This window comes from Dromaius novaehollandiae, chromosome 11, assembly GCF_036370855.1.
Source record: "Dromaius novaehollandiae isolate bDroNov1 chromosome 11, bDroNov1.hap1, whole genome shotgun sequence".
NCBI classification, from domain to species: domain Eukaryota; kingdom Metazoa; phylum Chordata; class Aves; order Casuariiformes; family Dromaiidae; genus Dromaius; species Dromaius novaehollandiae.
The window spans coordinates 6,016,300-6,033,376 of NC_088108.1; the positions used below are offsets into that span (position 1 = coordinate 6,016,300).

Consider the following 17,077-nt stretch of genomic DNA (forward strand, 5'->3'; position numbering starts at 1 on the left):
GCAAATCTTGGGCATGTAAGGCCAGCTCTTTTCTTAGGTGCTGCGCTTCAGTCAGAGCGGTGGATTCGAAACAGCAGGATGTGGCCCCTAAGCTGAGCTCTGTCTTTGCATCAGGGGTCTGGGCAAGGCCTGTTTGCTCACGCGTTAGCTTGGGAGGTTTGGTGAGATTTGAGGGAGATGTTGTGTTTGTCCTGGCTTTCCCCACAGGCCCAACCAAGGTCCAGGTTCTTCTCTGAGAGCGACACTGTCAGAACCGTGCTGAACACAATAACATTCTTCCTTGTAAGCCCTGAAAAACGCCCGTAAGGCTTAAACCTCCTCATTTAATTATATAGTACAAGCCGCTTCCCTGTTTGCTTCTGCTTCGCATCTGCAAAATTAGAAGTGAATGTGGTGAGTCAGCTCTGGCCGTCCTGGCTGGAGACGGGGCTGTCATGGAAAGGCTCAGACCCTTCCCACTGTTGCATGCTCGGATGCAGCCCTTCATCCTTTCTTTCCTGCGGTCACCATACTTCAGCGCAGAGAGGGCTGTGCTCCTTGCCTCCTGGATCCAGAGAGGACCCCACGCCGACCGGGAAGCAGCGGGGGCTGCCAGCACAGTGCCCCACTTGGCCAGTTACTGGCACCTGCTTGCCATTATCGTGCTGAGCTTGGACAGACCAGAGCAGGGCATACAGTACAGTACTGTTTTCACTGAAAGACCATGCTAAATAAACTGCAGTTCCCAGAATAAAGCCAGTGGGATTAAAAACACCAGGAGAGCAGCTTTTATTTGAATGTGCATGAACTGGAACTGAAGCAAATGTTAACAGAAAAGCAGCACAAATACTTTAGAAAATAATGTTTTGCTTGTGTCTTTATGCACCCTAAAAGCAAACAAAGCCCACTGGTGGCTTTTCTGGGGGTTAAGTATTAGATGAGATCAACAGACAAAAGAGTTGGTGCTCCTGCCTATGGAAAATGTTCTGAAAATGGCAGCTTTAAAACCCTTACCCCACTGTGTACATTTAACACAGCTAATCCAGGGGCTTTAGACAGTGTCAAGAGGAAACCTAGGCTGGGATAGTGTCCTATTTAATTATCGAAAACCAGCACTCGAAACCACTGGAAATGATGCTGCTCTGCTACTATACACCCCACTGACACATATGAAATGACTCCAGATTTACAGCCCTGTAAGTGAGAGCAAAACTAAGTTTCCAAAGCCCAGCATTCCTACTACGTCAGCCCAGATCTATACAGAAATGCAGGTCAGATATCCCTGAATATAATGTTTCGCCAGAGCAGCAGAACAGAGTGTGTTCATTTGTTAAAGCTCTAGGTCCGAGTGCATTGGCCCCATTCTGTGTCAGTTGTTTGGGCTGAAGTAAATGTTTTGGCCTGGTTGGAAAACCTTTGGCTGGTCTCTTGACCTCATCTCCATTACTTGATGCTCAGGCATTGCTCGCTGTACAAGTCTGGTTCCAATCAAACGAAGCATACTTTTTGCCTGTCGGGCTTGTCAGCTGCAAATGATCCAAGTTTTCTGTGGTTGCTGGCTTTGATTTCTAGCCCAAAATATGGCAGCCAGATCCACGGTGTAACAGGACATTTACAGGACTCTGTCAGCATATGCTGCCTGTAAAATGTGGAACATGGGTGTAGCATCAGCTCTGTGGCTCAAGGTTTATACGGTGATGTTTGTCTCAAATGCACCCATGCTAAACTGCAAAGGCATGGATTTCTGTGCATGCATCACCTTCACCGTAATGCAGGTCCTGCACACCTGTAAGCAGACATGAACCCTTCAGAGAAAGTCCACTGGAAAAAAAGTCATAAAGCAGTTTTGTTTTTTTTTTTAAAAGGCACCAAACCAATAAGATTTAATCTTGTAGCCCCCTAAATAGAAAACAGAACTCTCAATGACTTGCAATTTATACGGTCTCAGTCCTGTCTTTGTAGTCTTGTTAATATGAGTAATGCTTACCTGGGCTCTGTATGGTGCATTGAATTAAAATCTGGACTCCTTGTGTAAGACTTAACAAAACTGTCAAGTACGTGTGTGTGTAAGGCAGCAGGAGTCGTGTTTCATGTAGTATAATTTCAATTAGCCTGTGCGCACCTATGTCACTGTGACAACACCCATAATCATTCATTGTTAATCTGTATTTTTTATTCTGCTCACAAGATCTAATCTATTGATTTTAAAAATTCCCATCAATGTTTTACATAAATATATTCCTCTCGAGATCCCAGAAACATCCCAGTTCACAATGACTACGGCTCCGCTTCTCCCAAAACTGCAGGTATTAAATGATGCAGACATTTTACTTTAGCTTATATTTCTCTTTTGAGGTTCTACTGTAGAGTAATAAGGCATTGAGTGCCTTAAACTCCGTTATTCTGTATGGGGGTGAAGGGCACAAAAGGTTTTGCAAGACATTTACCTTTGGGGAGAGTAAGCGGCGGGCAGGCACGCAGCCGCGGGTGCAGTTACATGCTTGCAGCCGGACATCACCAGGATACTCAGAGCCTGCAAAGCCTTCAGGAAAGCACCTCTTGCTGTGTGAGACACGGTGCTGGCCTGCCAGTGACAACCCCTCCCGCTGTCCTCTCCCAGCCCCACTCCTGCCTAAACTCCAATTTCCAGGCCACCAGCTACAGCTGGGTTTTGCTGGAGCAATGTGCCATTGCGAAGAAGCACCTTCTTCCAAGGATGTTCTCTAAATTTGCTTAGGACAGAATCCAGCCAGGCCGCTAGGATGCTGCAAAGCTGCAGTAAGCACGAGAGCCCTTAAAGGATGCTAAATAAGTCAAAATCACTGCTTGCCTTGTGCTGAAAACCCATTTATTTTAAGCATAGGTATTCCCACAGTTGGTGCACCCAAACAAGTGTTAGCACTTAACAGCTGTTTGGAAAAGATTTGCATTGTTTTTTTTGACAACTGTGCTCCAGCCATGATGTGTGTCATCTTCTAATTTAAGTGTTCAGAGTGGGCTTTTATCACCCATGTACAGTCATGGGAAGTGTCATTAAGCTGGTTAAACTTCTATTCTTCTAGTCACCTTGAGAGGGTGACAGCCAGGAACACAACCAGAGCTGAGGAGAAGTAAGTTATTTCAGCAGGTCTCTGGCAATATGTCATTTTAGTAATACAAGCTGTCATTCACACAGCACTGAGGTTTCACAACAGTTTTATTGCTTTTAAAGGTATGTGGAAACTGAGGGTCAATCGGAGAAGGATTTTAGATCACTGGAAATGATGTTCAGCATCTGTGTTCAAATCTTGGTCTTCTCAAGCCCAGGGCAACAAACTGTGAGTTCGATCACTTTTTCAGATGCACCTTTTAAACCTTTGTCATAAAATTCTGCAACTTAACAAGTTTCCCTCAGGCGCTGCTACCACAGGCCAGCTGTTTGGTGATCTCCAGAAAGGTATCAGCCAGTGTTTGTCTGCCTTGTAAAATGGAGATGTCCAAATGAATATGAGCATATATAACCATGGAGAGAGCCTCATGAGAGCACTGAAAACACATTAGTGGCCTAAACACCTCAGTGGCAGCACTTTAATTGTATCAGTGCTTTATCAGTCCCTTTAGGCTAACCTGCATCTTTAGTTGCCTTAAAAGCTTACGCACATCTGGACGTAAGAACCGTGACTAAGAGCATGTATGCATCACACAGTGGGGCGTAGTGCAGAGTTTGGAGCACACAGCAGCATGGTACTAGCTTGGGTCCTGATGGCAGCACGGCTCCATAGCACGGCTGATGACCCCGCTGCAGCACCACACTAACATGACCACGGTGCTTTGGGATGCTGGGCAGGATCATTATAAGACTGCCAAGGCTCTTGGCGCAGAGCACTAGAGCAATCAAAAGATCTCCTTCTCATAGGCAATATGGGAACTCTGCAGGGTTTCAGTTGTTGTGGAACAGGGAAGCTCTTCTTGGGGGACAGATGGGGGAAGAGCCCATCCTCTGACATATGTGGCCCCGACTCTTCTGTAAAATAAGTCAGCAAAGCCAGCCTGAGCTTGTATTAGCTCAGTAAGGCAGCCTGACTTTAATAACCAGAAAAATTCCCACTGAAGACCCATATACAGCCAAGTCCGTAAACAGCCTATACTTTATTATGATTCTTGCTATCAGGTGCTATGACCAGCATTTATGCAGGACAAAGCAATAAAACCTTGATTTTAGATTAACAGATTATTAGCCTTGGTCTTTGGAGAACAATGCATTTGTGGATCCAGCAGAGAAAATCTTTGGAAGATGCTGTTCTGCCACAAATTGTTCATGCTTTAATTGAGACGTCCTCATCAGGGAAGATGATAACTAAGAGATACATGATGGGAGGAACACACTAAATCTATAATGAAATCAACTCCCAAATGAGGTCGCCCACCCACATACTACTATACATATATAGAAGGAAGATGAGCCAAACGCAGTGAGATGAGGCCAAGCTTTTGTAGCTGTGCAAATGAAGAGGTTGTCCTTTGGGTAGGGAAGTGAACCGAAAGGGCAGGCAGTGTAGTTACGTGCTGGAGAACTCGAAAATGAGGGGAAATGTGTCCTCCTGTGCCCTTCTCATTGCTCTTTTTGAAGGACAATTTCCTTATGCTAGTGGCTCATCACAAAGTGCTCTGGGAGAGGCACCATGACAGGCTCATGGACAAGCACAACATCCCCCTCATGGCTTATTCCATTAAAGCATAAACTAAAAACCACTCTTCAGTCCCCTTGACATAGATTTAGATACAAAAAAACAAGCCTGCCCTTAATGTCCTTGATCTTGAAATCTAAATGGCTCTGCTGCTGGTCAGAAAAGTAGATCAGCTGTGACTTTTAAAAATGTCAGACAACACTAACAAAAGAGTAATTAGAGCACTAGGCTACAACTCAGGAGAGCTGGTTTCAATTCCTGATGCTGCCACAGGTTTCTGTGTGACCTGGAGAGTCACAGCCAAAGAGCAGGGCAGATATCCAAAGTGGGCTTAGGTACAACAAGCAACAGCAGGTCAGAAAGTCTTCCCAGGCAGCTGCAGAAAAAGAGCTTGCCTACATCCATCAAACTGCTTGCTCTTTGAATTTATCATGCTGGCAGGAAAAATAACTACTATTTGAGACTCTGCATAAGTAGTGTTACATGTGAAACAAATAGCTTAGAGTTAGCAGTACCCAAAAGCACCAGCACCATCAGTAGCAGAGACAGGATCTGAACCTGCAAGATGGCACGAGTGAACCTAGTTCAGATAGAAAGGTTATTCCAGCCTATCATGAGACTCACCGTAATATAACATTTTGGTGAGTAATCTGTGTATCATAACGGCTGATGTGGTGCAGAAGGCAGAAATCTATGTAAATGCGTACAGCAAATGAGAAAGATCTCCCAGCATCCCAACAAACTCTCCAAACATCTCCCAACAAACACAGGGGCCTGGGGGCCTTTTAACCCTGTGTTAACAGGAGAAAAGGATACACATTAGACATTGTGTGCTTTGCCAACACATGTTCCTCCGTTAAATGAGAAAAAGCACTATATGGCCAAGCGTGCTGTGGAGGGGCTCACCCCCCTCCACTCAGCCACCGTCACAGTGCCTTACGCTGGACATTTCTGCAGCATCATCCCACGGGCTGCGCGCGATGGAGGAAACACGACTGAACCCTCTGCTAACCCCCTCCGACGCTAAGTGAGGCTTTGACTTAAGCTGGTTTTAGAGGAGTGATGTTCTTAGAGGTCTCGGCTGCTCAGGTGGAGAAGGGAAAACACTTCAGCCTGAGAGCTTTTCCCATGACCCCGAGACAGGAACGGCTTTATCCAAATCCCACCGAGCAACAAGAGTGCTCCCAGCAATGCGTTAAATATTTAATATTGACACAACACTCAGAATACAGATGGCAATTCAAAGAGAAGGGAACTCCTGCCTTCTCCAAGCCCCTCAGGGAGTTTTCCCTTCATGTGTGTTTTTCACCCTGACGGACATCTGCCTGCACAAACGGCACATGGCAGCACCCAGAGGCTCCTCCGTGCCTCCGCAAACACCCCGCTCGGCGGCTTCGGGTGCCCGCGAGGCGCGGCCGCGGCGCGGGCGCTGGAGGAGGGCCGAGGCCGCACAAAGCCCGGCGACGCCGCAGCGCAGAGCTGAGCGGGCTCCCGGGCCACCAGCCCTCGCGGGAAGTCCAAGGCGGCCCCGGCACCGCCGAGCCGACGCGGCAGGTCCCGGACTTGCTTCCGGCGGCTCCGTGGCTCCCTCGGACGGGAGGCGCCGGCACTGCAGCGCCGCTGCCGCCCCCCGCCCGCGCGGCGCCCTGCCCGCGCGGCCCCTCGCGCGCCGGCCGTTGGGAGCCGTTGGGAGCCGCCGCGACCGTTGGGCGACCGTTGGGCGACGCCGCCACCTAGCGGGCCGCGCGGGTCGCTCCGCCCGCGCGAAGCCGCCCGCCCTGTCTCCCTCCGCGTTTAGCGCCGCGGCCGGGGCGCTCGGTCACGGTTCGGCAGGTCTCGGGGCTGTTCCAGTGCCCCTGCTGCCGGGCTGTCCTGGGCTGTCCCCTCCGCACCGGGGTCGCGGCGGGGCGGGAGCAGCGGCGGTGCAGGGATTCCTCTTGCAGCCCTGGTGCTGAGTGCACGCGGAGCTGCGCGCAGGGCGCTTGGTTTATTTACAGCTGCTCCCTGCTGGGCAGGTTTGGGGTGCTCCACCTGTCCCCTTACCCACACCAACACGCATGGCGCCTGGGACAGCGCACAGAGCTGAAGGAAAGCCCCTCGGCTCCCCCCTGCACAGCCCTGCGTCCACGCTCAGCACACACGGCTCGCCCTCGCGCTGCGGTGCCGCAGAGGAGGCTGCTCCCGCAGGGCCCTTCCCGCTCGGGGAGATGGCGGCAGCGCGTACAACAGACTTTGAGCCCTGCGCGGGGGCTCTGGAGCTTTGCTCAGGGTCTCGCTGCAGTCAGCAGTGGGCAGGGGAGGTGGCCATGAGATGACAAGTTGGTTTCTGCAGAGTGCTGAGCAACTGTCCGGTTGCAGAGGCCAAGGGGAGAGTGCAGAGCTGAGCTGCAGGGGGGCTCACAGATGAGTCAGGTTTGTGTCAGTTCAGGGGGGCCCTGGGGCCTGTCCCTCCAGCTGGGGCTCTTCTGTGGCCCTGTTCCTCCCTCATTTCCCTGCTCAGCTCTCCTACCCAAAAAAGTAACTGCAAACACCTGCCTCACATCCTGTTCCCCCAGGGAATCTGAGGGATGACAATGTTGTGGTTTTTCTTGCCTCTGTTAAAATCCCTGGTGTCTCCCTTTGAGAGCGGAACTGGCCCTCTATTTCTAAAGGGTGAGAATTTCTTCCCCTGGTTCTGGGTAAGGTATCTGGAGGTATTTTTCTGAAAGCGGTAACCAGGGTCAAAGTATGGCACCTTCTGTGCTTCTCTGCTTCATAGGGGTTGTCTTTGTGCTACCCAGTTCAGTGCAGCAAGCCCTCTGTGAGTGATACAGCCGTCTGGGACTGATCCTTACTCCAATCTATGCTATCATGTATACTATCTGGATGAAAGTATAAAGGAACGTATTATCAAAATCCTAACATGCATGGGATGAATGATCTATTTTCTAAATGCATTTCATGACCACACTCAAACCTCAGCTGAGAACACAAGGCTGAACTCAGAGTTTTTGTGGATCTGGATTTGTTTTCGATTTCTGCCTCTTGGGTTGCTGTCTGTACAAAACCGCCTAATTTAGGAAGAGCAAAACAGACCTGTAGCCCTTAAGGAGAATCTCTGCTGGAAACCACCTAATGTTTTATTAACAATTTGCCCCATGCAAATAAGTGAATAATAGATGAACGTGGCTCGTGGAATGTGAGACACTGGCAGTGGAGTGTGTTTGCAAGGTGACAGGCAGGTCGCAGGCATCTGTGATAAGCCGTCATGAGTGGGGCAAAACCTGATGCATTGCAGTAATAGCTCTGCTGACAGGCATGAGAACAGATATTAAAGCAAAGTAATCTGGAACTGGAGCAAAGGTTGGCCCTTACCGTGAGACCCAGAAGTCCTTTGGCAACAAGCAGACCCAGCCACCCACCCACCCTTGTGAAGACAGCGTTTCCCTGAGAGTAGCTGTGATTAGGTGAGGAGAGGGGAAAAATGCAGTGTTCTGCAAAGCAGGATGCTGCAAACACTGAATCAATAAAATGAGGTGGCTCTGGACCGTGGCTGGTTCAAATTCTGCTTCCAGTGGCTTTGGACATGTCTCAGGCTTGTTACAGTCTTGCTAGTGTTTGTCCTGTTAAAACTTCAAAGATGTGGCCACGCCAGCAGAACTGAGCAACAGGGCTCAAATGGGAAATGTGCCATGTTTACGGTCACATTGGAGGCTTAGGCCTCAAGGATGAGAGCTCCAGCTGCTCTCAAAAGGAACAGCTTCTCTTCTGATTACTACAGTTCCTTTTTTTAGCAGTCAGAATTAATGCTATTTCCATTTGTATTTGGGACAGCTCTTAAGCACTTTGATTACTCTGTTCAGAAGTGCTGCCCACTGGTCTGGTAAGCCCAGAGCCATGCTCAGTTATTCTGTGTATCCTGTGGTCAGACCTTCCACTGATGGCCCCATAGGAGCGCAGAACGGAAGGGGCTGTCTGGTTCAAAACAGTCTCTTGAAGTCATTGGCAACCATGTAATAAACTGCCTGGCTATAGGACTGGCTTGTGGCCTTTCTCCAGCTGTGAATCATCCTGCATTAGGCACAGCTGGCCCACAAACCACTGGTGAGGCTAAGTGCTGCAGCCTAGGCTGGGGAGCCCTGGCCAGGGAGAGGCTGGTGGACTGTGAGGAGGTAAGAAATGGTTCCTGTGGCTGGACTCGAGGACTGAGAGTGTTGGAGGTGTGCGTGGATGCAGGGCTGTGTAGAGGGCAGTGCCTGGGGAAGGGTGTGTTTCTCTGGAGGTGTGGAGAGACAGGGATTCTGAGCACAGGGGTAGAGTCGTGTGCTGGGATGCACTGAGTGTATGGGAATCACTGCCCTATGGAGGAGCAAGTTCCCTTGTGTAGTTATGCTGTGATGTGCCTTTATGTAAACTAGCTCTGGGCCCTTGAGTGCCTGTTGAGGGTGCAGGCATGAGCCAAGTGTGCAAAGTTGCAGGTGTAGGGCAGGGGAGAGTGTGGGCACGAGGTGGGCACTGCTCTGGGGGGTGTTAGCAGGCTGTGCAAGACAGTGAGTGTTTACCCCAATTCAACAGGACAAAATGTTCCATGGTGTCTCCCAACAGCCTGGAGACTGTTACAAAGGCTATGGGGTTCAGAAAGAGGGCAGGGGATATCACAGGTGTCCTAAACCAGGTGGGGATGGAAATCTACTGCAGAAACCACACAGCCTTTCATTAGTAGGTCATTAGCAGATGAGGACTTGCTTGACAGCCTTCTGTCATTTTTCTGGAGCTGAAAGGCTTAGTGGATGCTCTTAGGTGTAGTCAGGGCTGTTTCCAGGAGCAGGGAAATGGAGGAGTTTGGGACACCTAGAGATGCAACACAGTCACTGTTGTAAACCAGCCTAGAAGAGGGTGCAATGATGATGCTTAGGACACCCCTCCAGCAGGGAGCCTAGAAGCTGCTGGGAACAGCATCCAAGGATTTTAGGGGATGTGTTGGAGGTCCAGATTGTCCACAGTTAGTGAGGCCTTTTTCCAGACCGTGGTGACACTTGTGAACATGTCCCTTTGAATGCTTTGGCATTGCCCCACTGAATTACAAGCTTTCTCTGCCATGATTCCACGGTAAGAGTAGAGCTGTCCACTTGTCCTGGACTGCCTGCTCGTGTGGCTCATCTTGCTCCCTTTCCAAAGGGAAAGGTTTCTGAGGAGACTTCAGCAAAAGCTCCTCCCTAGTCGAGAGAAATCACACATGATTCTTGAATTGCACCACCAGATTCGATACTTATATGAAAAAAATTCTCATGATTTTGTTCCAATGTTGGATCAAAGGCAGCTACTGTGAGAACACGTCTGTATAAGCTGTGGATATTATCAGCTCACAAAACGGTGGAATTTTGTTGTACCCCAGTGTGACTTTTCATGTTCTTTTTCATGTTCCTCAACCCTGCATGGTATATGTAGGAGGAAGCCAGCTTTTATTATGGTTTAAACTCCAGTCTGCATGTTCAGTCAAGTATTGAAAACACATGGCTTTATTAAGTAGGGTTTTTTTAGGCATTAAATACTTAAAACTGTAATGGCAGCTTCCAGGGACTTTCTGTCCAAATTTCAGCATGCCTTCAAAGGGAAGTCAAATAAGTGTTTTATAAGAGAGCAAACAGTCCTGCGGTGAACCTTGCAGAACAGAGATTTATGGTAGTACTTAACACTTTGTCTTCAGGACGTTTTCTGGATATAAGTCATCCTCCAGATCCAACTTCCTTTAGGCAAGTAGGAGATTTGCTGAATACACACTCTGGGAGAAGGAATGGACCTATTTGTTAATTTAGACCAGCTATGCTGAAATAAAAGGGATTGCATGGAGGAGGCAAGCAAGGGAAAATATTAAAAAATGCTGAGAGTTTGTCTCAATATCTATCAGATGAAATTTTGTGATGTATTTTTAAGTGATGCTTGTTTAAAAATTGGCCTACATTTACAAAAACATAACTTATTCCTTTACACAGCTTTTATTTATGTAACCCTCAAATAAGACATCTTTCATGACAAATTAATATGTCCTGGGTTTACCCAAAATGAAACTGGGGCTGAGGGGAGTATGGAGAGAAGTTTGTTTCGCCAAAAACAATGTGTTTCAATGTGAATCTATTTTTCTCCTATATTTTATTTTGCCATAGCCCAGAAAAGTATATTATTTTCTCAGTTCTAAACCCTGTCGTCACCCACGTGAAGTGATAGATCCTCTCTTTTTTAGCAGGGGGAGGGCAGTAAGACAGGATGAGTGCTTGAGTGAAGCTGGGCAGGTTGGTGGTGGAGCTGGGATCAGAGCTCAAGAGAGCTGGCCAGGAGTGTCATGTGTCCCCAGAGCAGCCTAACCTCTTTAATGATTCGGGACCTCTGGAGTCTGCTCTGTTGCTTGGCCAGGCAGGATTTCTTCCCTGTTCAGGTTGTTTTCTCCTCCACAAGTGAAACGGGAACAGCAGAATCAGGGATATGCTAGACTGTAGACACATGGGCCAGGAGAAGGTACCCGGCAGTGTGCGAGAGCCACCCCCCAGGCTGCTCCGGGCTTGCCGCAGTGCTCAGAGCTGCGGGCACGAAGCCACCCATTGGGTTTTGCCACATCTCATGAGCTGCAAAACCACAGCCGTCCGAGTCCCACGGAAACCTTGCGCGATTCCTCTCTGTGGCCAGGTCGGGCTGTTACCAGGGGAGTCGTGCTGAGGCAAAGACACTGATGTTGGCTTTATGCAAGTGAGGAACAGCGTGAAGCCTAAAAAGGACTATTATTTTTTATGGTGCACATTAATCTGCCCTGTTTTCCATACAAAAAAATGCCTGTAACTCTTGCCAGATGGCTTTGTGTCGTCTCCTTCTTCAGAAATTCATTCACAGTTATGGGCACAATTGCAGCTAACAAACCATTTGGGAGGGCTAAGCAAGGCTGTGTGTTTTGGGGCAGCTGGGATGGTTTCCCGGTGTCCCGGTGACTCATCCCTGGAAGGGGTCATCCTGGAGCACACCCCTCCAGTGATGAGATCGTGGTACAGTCCAAAGAGTTTCAGGTTAAGAAGCGGAGGGGATGTTGTTTGCAGGAGTGATTTGAGGAGTTTGATGCGCCTCGGAGCGGGGACTGGCCTCAGCCAGGTAAGTGCCAGAGGTGTCACGTACGCTTGTATTTACTCGATTTGCTGCTTGAATGAAAACTTTCTTTATTACTAGTAATCAGCACTTCAGCAGGCACAGTGAGAAAATGTTTTTGTGTACTGCAGTAATGTATATTTGTTTGAGAAAGTCCCATCTCGATTGTATGCTGAACTCGGAGCCAACTGCTCCTTGTGATTTATTGCAAAAGCATATTGCTCTCACTTCTTCTGTACTGACCAGCCTAACACTGACAGGATTGTTCTCTCTCCAGGCGTGATTAACAGATACACCAAAGAAAGGGGCCAGGCTGAAAAGTGTGATTTAATCTCGTTGCTCACAGAATTCTGTTTTTCATGCTGCCTCTGATAGTCTAAAAACACTGTCGGTTCTCACTGTGCATTCTTTTATTGTAAAATTCAAGTGGGTGTTTTACTTTTTGTGCATAAAGGAGAGACTTTTGTACTGTGTCTAAAATAGTAGATAAGTGGATATATAGAATAATGGAGTGGCCTGATAGGGAGTTACCCATTAATTTGTGATCGTAGTTCCCTTTTAAACTGACTTTTATGAAAAGGCAGAAGGGAGAGAGATTGGAATTCTGAAGGAACTTGTTTCCTGTGGTTTCAGCACAAAAGCGTGTCTTGAACAAATCAGCCAACATTGCTGTTAGCGTTTTCTGTACAGCTTGTTAAAGATCTCTTGACTTGCATTAATATTAATTGTAGTAATCAGTGTCTGCCATGCTAAATTACATTCTTTTGAATTCAGAACTTAAGCTGTACCTCTCTGTAGTGAACTGCAAATCTGCCTGGATTTAGGGCTATCGTGGAAGTCACTTAAGGTCAATTTTTTAAAGTATGCAGACACCTCTGCACTTCGGAAGATCCTGTCTGCCTGCAGACCCTTAAAAATGTGGCCCCCGGCCACTTTGTGTCTTCATTTGATTATCAGTGAAAAGAGATGTATTAATCTAGTTAAAGGATCCAGATGGACTGAGATTATGCAATGTACACAGCCCCAAACAGGTCCCCTTTCACTAGGGAAAGAAAACGGCAGCAAAAATTACCAAGTGGCAATTTCCATCCTGAAGCAGAAGCAGTCAAGCTGCGTACTTGCCTCTGAGTCCCATGCAGAGGGTAGCACATGCAGTGCTGGTGCCCAGGTGTTTAGAAAAGCACTTTAATCGTACATATCAGCTTCAGAGAAATGTGTGCAGGTTAATGTAGGTCTGCATGTTCACTCTCGCGCTGGCACCCTGTCCTAAGGGTCAGGGACGCACCAAAGCCCATGTGTACAGAGTGTTTTGGACTTACAGATGTTGGCTGAGATCTAACAAGTGACTGGAGTGTCCATGGACTTGAGTTGCTCTCAAAGCTACTGCTTAAATGCCTAAACGTTTAGGTTGTTATGGAAGTTAGGCTTGTCGGCCACCATAACAGGGCCCGACCCTAGGTTCCCGCAAGTAAAGTTCAGAGCCAAATCAAAACAAATTAAATAATTAAATATTAATGACGCGCGTGCAGTAATTACAGCTCAAGCTGGGTGCCTCCAAAGAGGGACCCTAACATAAACAAATCCTGGGCAATTATAGTTTTTTCAACTTACATTTCCCACCCCTCACGTGGTAGTTAGACCAATAGTAATTTTTTGGTCTGGGGTCTCCTGCTCCTCATTGGGTCTCATCATCATTCTGAGGTAAGCTGTTTTTCCTCCTTATTTTTGTTTTTTGCCATCTCTGATGACGGTTGTACCTCTGTTTTTGTTGGGTCTCACTGTTGTGTCTCAAGGTCCTGAGGAGGAGGAGGAGGTGATTCTAAATCATAACAACTAACACTGCCCCAGCAGTGAGCTAAGGCTTTGTCCCTCAAGGTCCTAATGCCCTGCACTGGTCTTATTTCAAAGCCTTGACGCCGTCCCTTTCAGAGTGTGAGCCGCAGGAATGCAGACTGCTTGTGACTTCCTTATCTTCCCAGCTTGAACCAGCTCTGAGGCCCTTTTCTTACTGGACTAAGTAAAAGTTCATTATTTTATCTAAGTGCGGCCTAAGGCTTCAGCAAATTTAGCTCCTCATGCTAAGCAAGTTTTATGTAAGTTGTGCTAAGCGGCTACCTCTAGGCAGTTTCAGTTCGCTATTCTTTAACACAGGTGTCTCGTATTTCTGTGGCTCATATACTTTGTACGTGCCCTTGACTGTCTCGCGCTCAGTAGGACGGAGCTGCTTGGTGCATTGTGGGTTTCCTGTCATGGCTGACAAACAAGCTGCCACCCTGGCTAAGCAGCTCCCTTAGGGTCTTGGCACAAAAGGCGCCAGGAATTTGCCTGTTATCTACTGACCAGATTAAGGGTCTCACAAAACGCAGTAGCAAAAAGCACTTTTCTGATTTGGTTGAAGGCAGTATATGCTGCTTTCCTTGGCCTGGAAGGGCTCACGCCAGAGGGAGAGACTGAAATGCAATCCTCTCTCGGGCTTGAGCAGTGTCAGGCTGCCGGGCCCCTCTCAGGAGACCGTCCTTGGCACCCAGCTGCTCGCAGCCCTCCCTGCGGAAGGTGTGCACTGTGGAGGGAGTGGGGCTGAGCTCCATCTCCTTGCAGCCCGGTCCCTAGAAGATTCGTTTGAAAGAAAGGAGCCCTGGGTTTTTGCCTCTGCTCTCCAGGCAGCTGTGTGTTTGGGCCATCGGAGGTTTCGTGTGGAAGCCTATCAGTTGGAGACAAGAATTCTGCGCTGTTCTTGACTCCACTCCTTTCTAAATCTGTGCCTTTGCCTGAGGGGGGACAGAAGAAATGGTTAAAAGATATTTTGCAGACAGCTACATAGCGATAAACTTTCACAGAAAGGGCAAGGAGGAGAGAGAGGAGTAAAGCCAAAGTTTACCCTCTCTGAGCATGCTCTGCCAGGACTTTGAGTGGTTTTGACCATTAAAACCAGCATCATACTGCACAGTAATCCAGTGTGCACGTGCATGTTGATTTGTCTCCGTTTTCAAGCTGGAAGAGTTTCTTTTTGTTGCTGTTTTTTCTTGACCACCAGCCCCACAAATTCAGCCTCTTTCTGCTCATGCCAGATGGAGTCCTTCCCTCTTGGGCATAACCACCTGTAAGAGCAGCTTTTCTTAGCTGCTGTTTGCGCCACCTGTCCAGCCCTAGCACCGTCAGTCCATGCCCTCGAACGCTGGAGCAGCTGCGTCTGTAGCTGCGGGGCGGATGGGCTGCAGCTCGCAATTAGCCAGCGCTTCACACGGCAAAGGCTTGCAGCGCGTTTGCAGGGCCTGCCTGCGACTCCGGCACTGCCTTCCCGCAGCGTGCTGCGGCTCTGCCGTTTTCTCTCACCAGGAACTGAGCAGGGGAGAAGAGGGAGAGAGAGCAGGATGGTGCTTCACCACTACATGTGCAATTTCTCTCGCTTTCTGTGCACATGGGACATTATTACTATGCTGCTGGTCAGTACTTGCCACAAATTACTGCTGCCACGTGCCAACGCTCAGTGACTGGAGCTCTTGTTGCCTCACCACCACCATGCACGCATGGGAGCAGTGGGACAGGCAGCTCCACGCAGAGCTCCTGTTTAACAGGGACAGTGTGTGGACTGCAAACTATGACAATAAATGGCAGGATTCCTGGTAGAGCTCCTGTTCAGTTCCTGGGCTTATTCTGAAGGCAGGCTTCGTTCTTGAACCTTCACTTGCTCTCCTGAGTTGTCTTGCTGGACACAGACTTTGCAGTACAAACCACATTCTGGCTTCCAGCTAAGGTGCTATATAAAGTCTCTCTGTCCTGGTGAGACCTGAAAGAAAAGCCTGGTTAAACACCTTCATGTTGCAGTAGCAGAGCAGGAACATGTGCTGTGATTTGTTTTCTTCTTTTTTTTTTATTTTTTATTTTTTTTTATTGCAGCAGAGCTTTGGTTTGTAGCCAGATGATTCTGCCAGTCCTTCATACCATCCATGAATGTGAACAAGTGGTGGCCAGTCCTGTTCCTTGTGTCTAATTAGTCTCCCCTCTGTTTCTGCTCAGAAATAATAGGATATGGATGGATAGTCTCACTAGAAAATACGTGTGAATTTTCCTCTCTCAATTATAATCCGAAGTATGGCAAAACTGCACAGAACAGCATTGGAACCTTTTTGCTACTTTGAGGAGACAAACTCTTGTGTCTCTCTCCCTTCGCAAATTCTTGAGCTGAGTTAAACAGCAAAACCTTCATATGCCCATTAAAATACTGGGCTACAGAGGTCATAAAACAGTCAGATTAACCTTGTTTTGATTGAAAACTGCAAGAGCTAGATGAGAGATGAAGGGCTAATGCTGCACAATCATGCTATCCCCAGAGCCTAAACCACGTAATAAGACTTCATATTTCATCCAAGCAGGGAGAGTTTTGCAATCCAAAACAACTGGGGAGCCCTGGTTCCACAGGCATTAATACTGGATCTGGGTTCTATTAAATTATCCTGCCCAGCAAATTTGATCCGAATTGAACACATTCTTGCTAATGCAATTGCATGTCCACACAATACAGATTTAATGCTGACTTTATGCTTTTATGTTGACTTATGCAGAAGGACAGAGATATGCAGTTCAGCATGAAGACTCCTAGTACAGTTAGTGTGTTAAACTTTTTGAAGAAGTAAATGTCTCCGATTGCAATGCTTTGTGTTATGGGCAGTGACGCTTCTAATGTATCAGCAGGAGCCACGACAGCCAAGATCACCAAACTACAGTGTGTATGAAATGGAAGTTTTGCAACTACTTTGAATTCCCCTGCACCCGTAGTACAAATTTGCAAAGTCACTGCTTAAAGACCTGCAATCATACTGCACAGAGTGACAAAGCAATAACCTTTTCCAGATGGAGTCCTGGAAGTGCCTTCAATTAGGAGTTTTACAAGGGAACAGTTCAGAGGGGCGTTAATTTAAAGCTTTTGGCCACAGGGTCGCTTTTTTGGAAGCACTTGCAATTTGACTGCTCGGAAGCAAGCTAGAGTTCAGAGGAAGAAATATTTGCAAAAATATCAAACAGCTATGTTTGAAAACAGTTAAATACTTGAGTCTCTGTTTTGCTGTCATAGTCCAAACAGTGGCTCTGAGGTCGTGTGATAAATCAGTATTAAAAGAACAGAGTTTAACGTTGGGGGTTTTTACAGGTTGTCAAGGCAGGCATACAACTGCAGTTACAAAAGAGAAACCCAGGAACCAGGTTGTTAGTAGTATGAGTGCTGTCATTGTTTGGATGGAGCAAATGCAAGCTTAGTGCTAGCTAATGGCTAATCTTAAAATCAGGGTGCTACCCCAGAGCGTGGCATGTGCTGTGTGCATCCATTC

The 17,077-nt window shown here is 47.8% G+C and overlaps 1 protein-coding gene across 2 annotated transcripts in view; it reads left to right on the forward strand.

Moving 5' to 3' along the window:
• The first annotated feature begins 11,590 nt into the window (after nt 1-11,590).
• CAPN6 (calpain 6) overlaps nt 11,591-17,077 on the forward strand; it is a 68,046-nt gene continuing 62,559 nt past the window's right edge. For both annotated transcript variants that reach the window (XM_064518127.1, XM_026100374.2), the window contains exon 1: nt 11,591-11,759. The gene's annotated coding sequence lies outside the window, so the exon portion shown is untranslated. The remainder of the gene's footprint in view (nt 11,760-17,077) is intronic.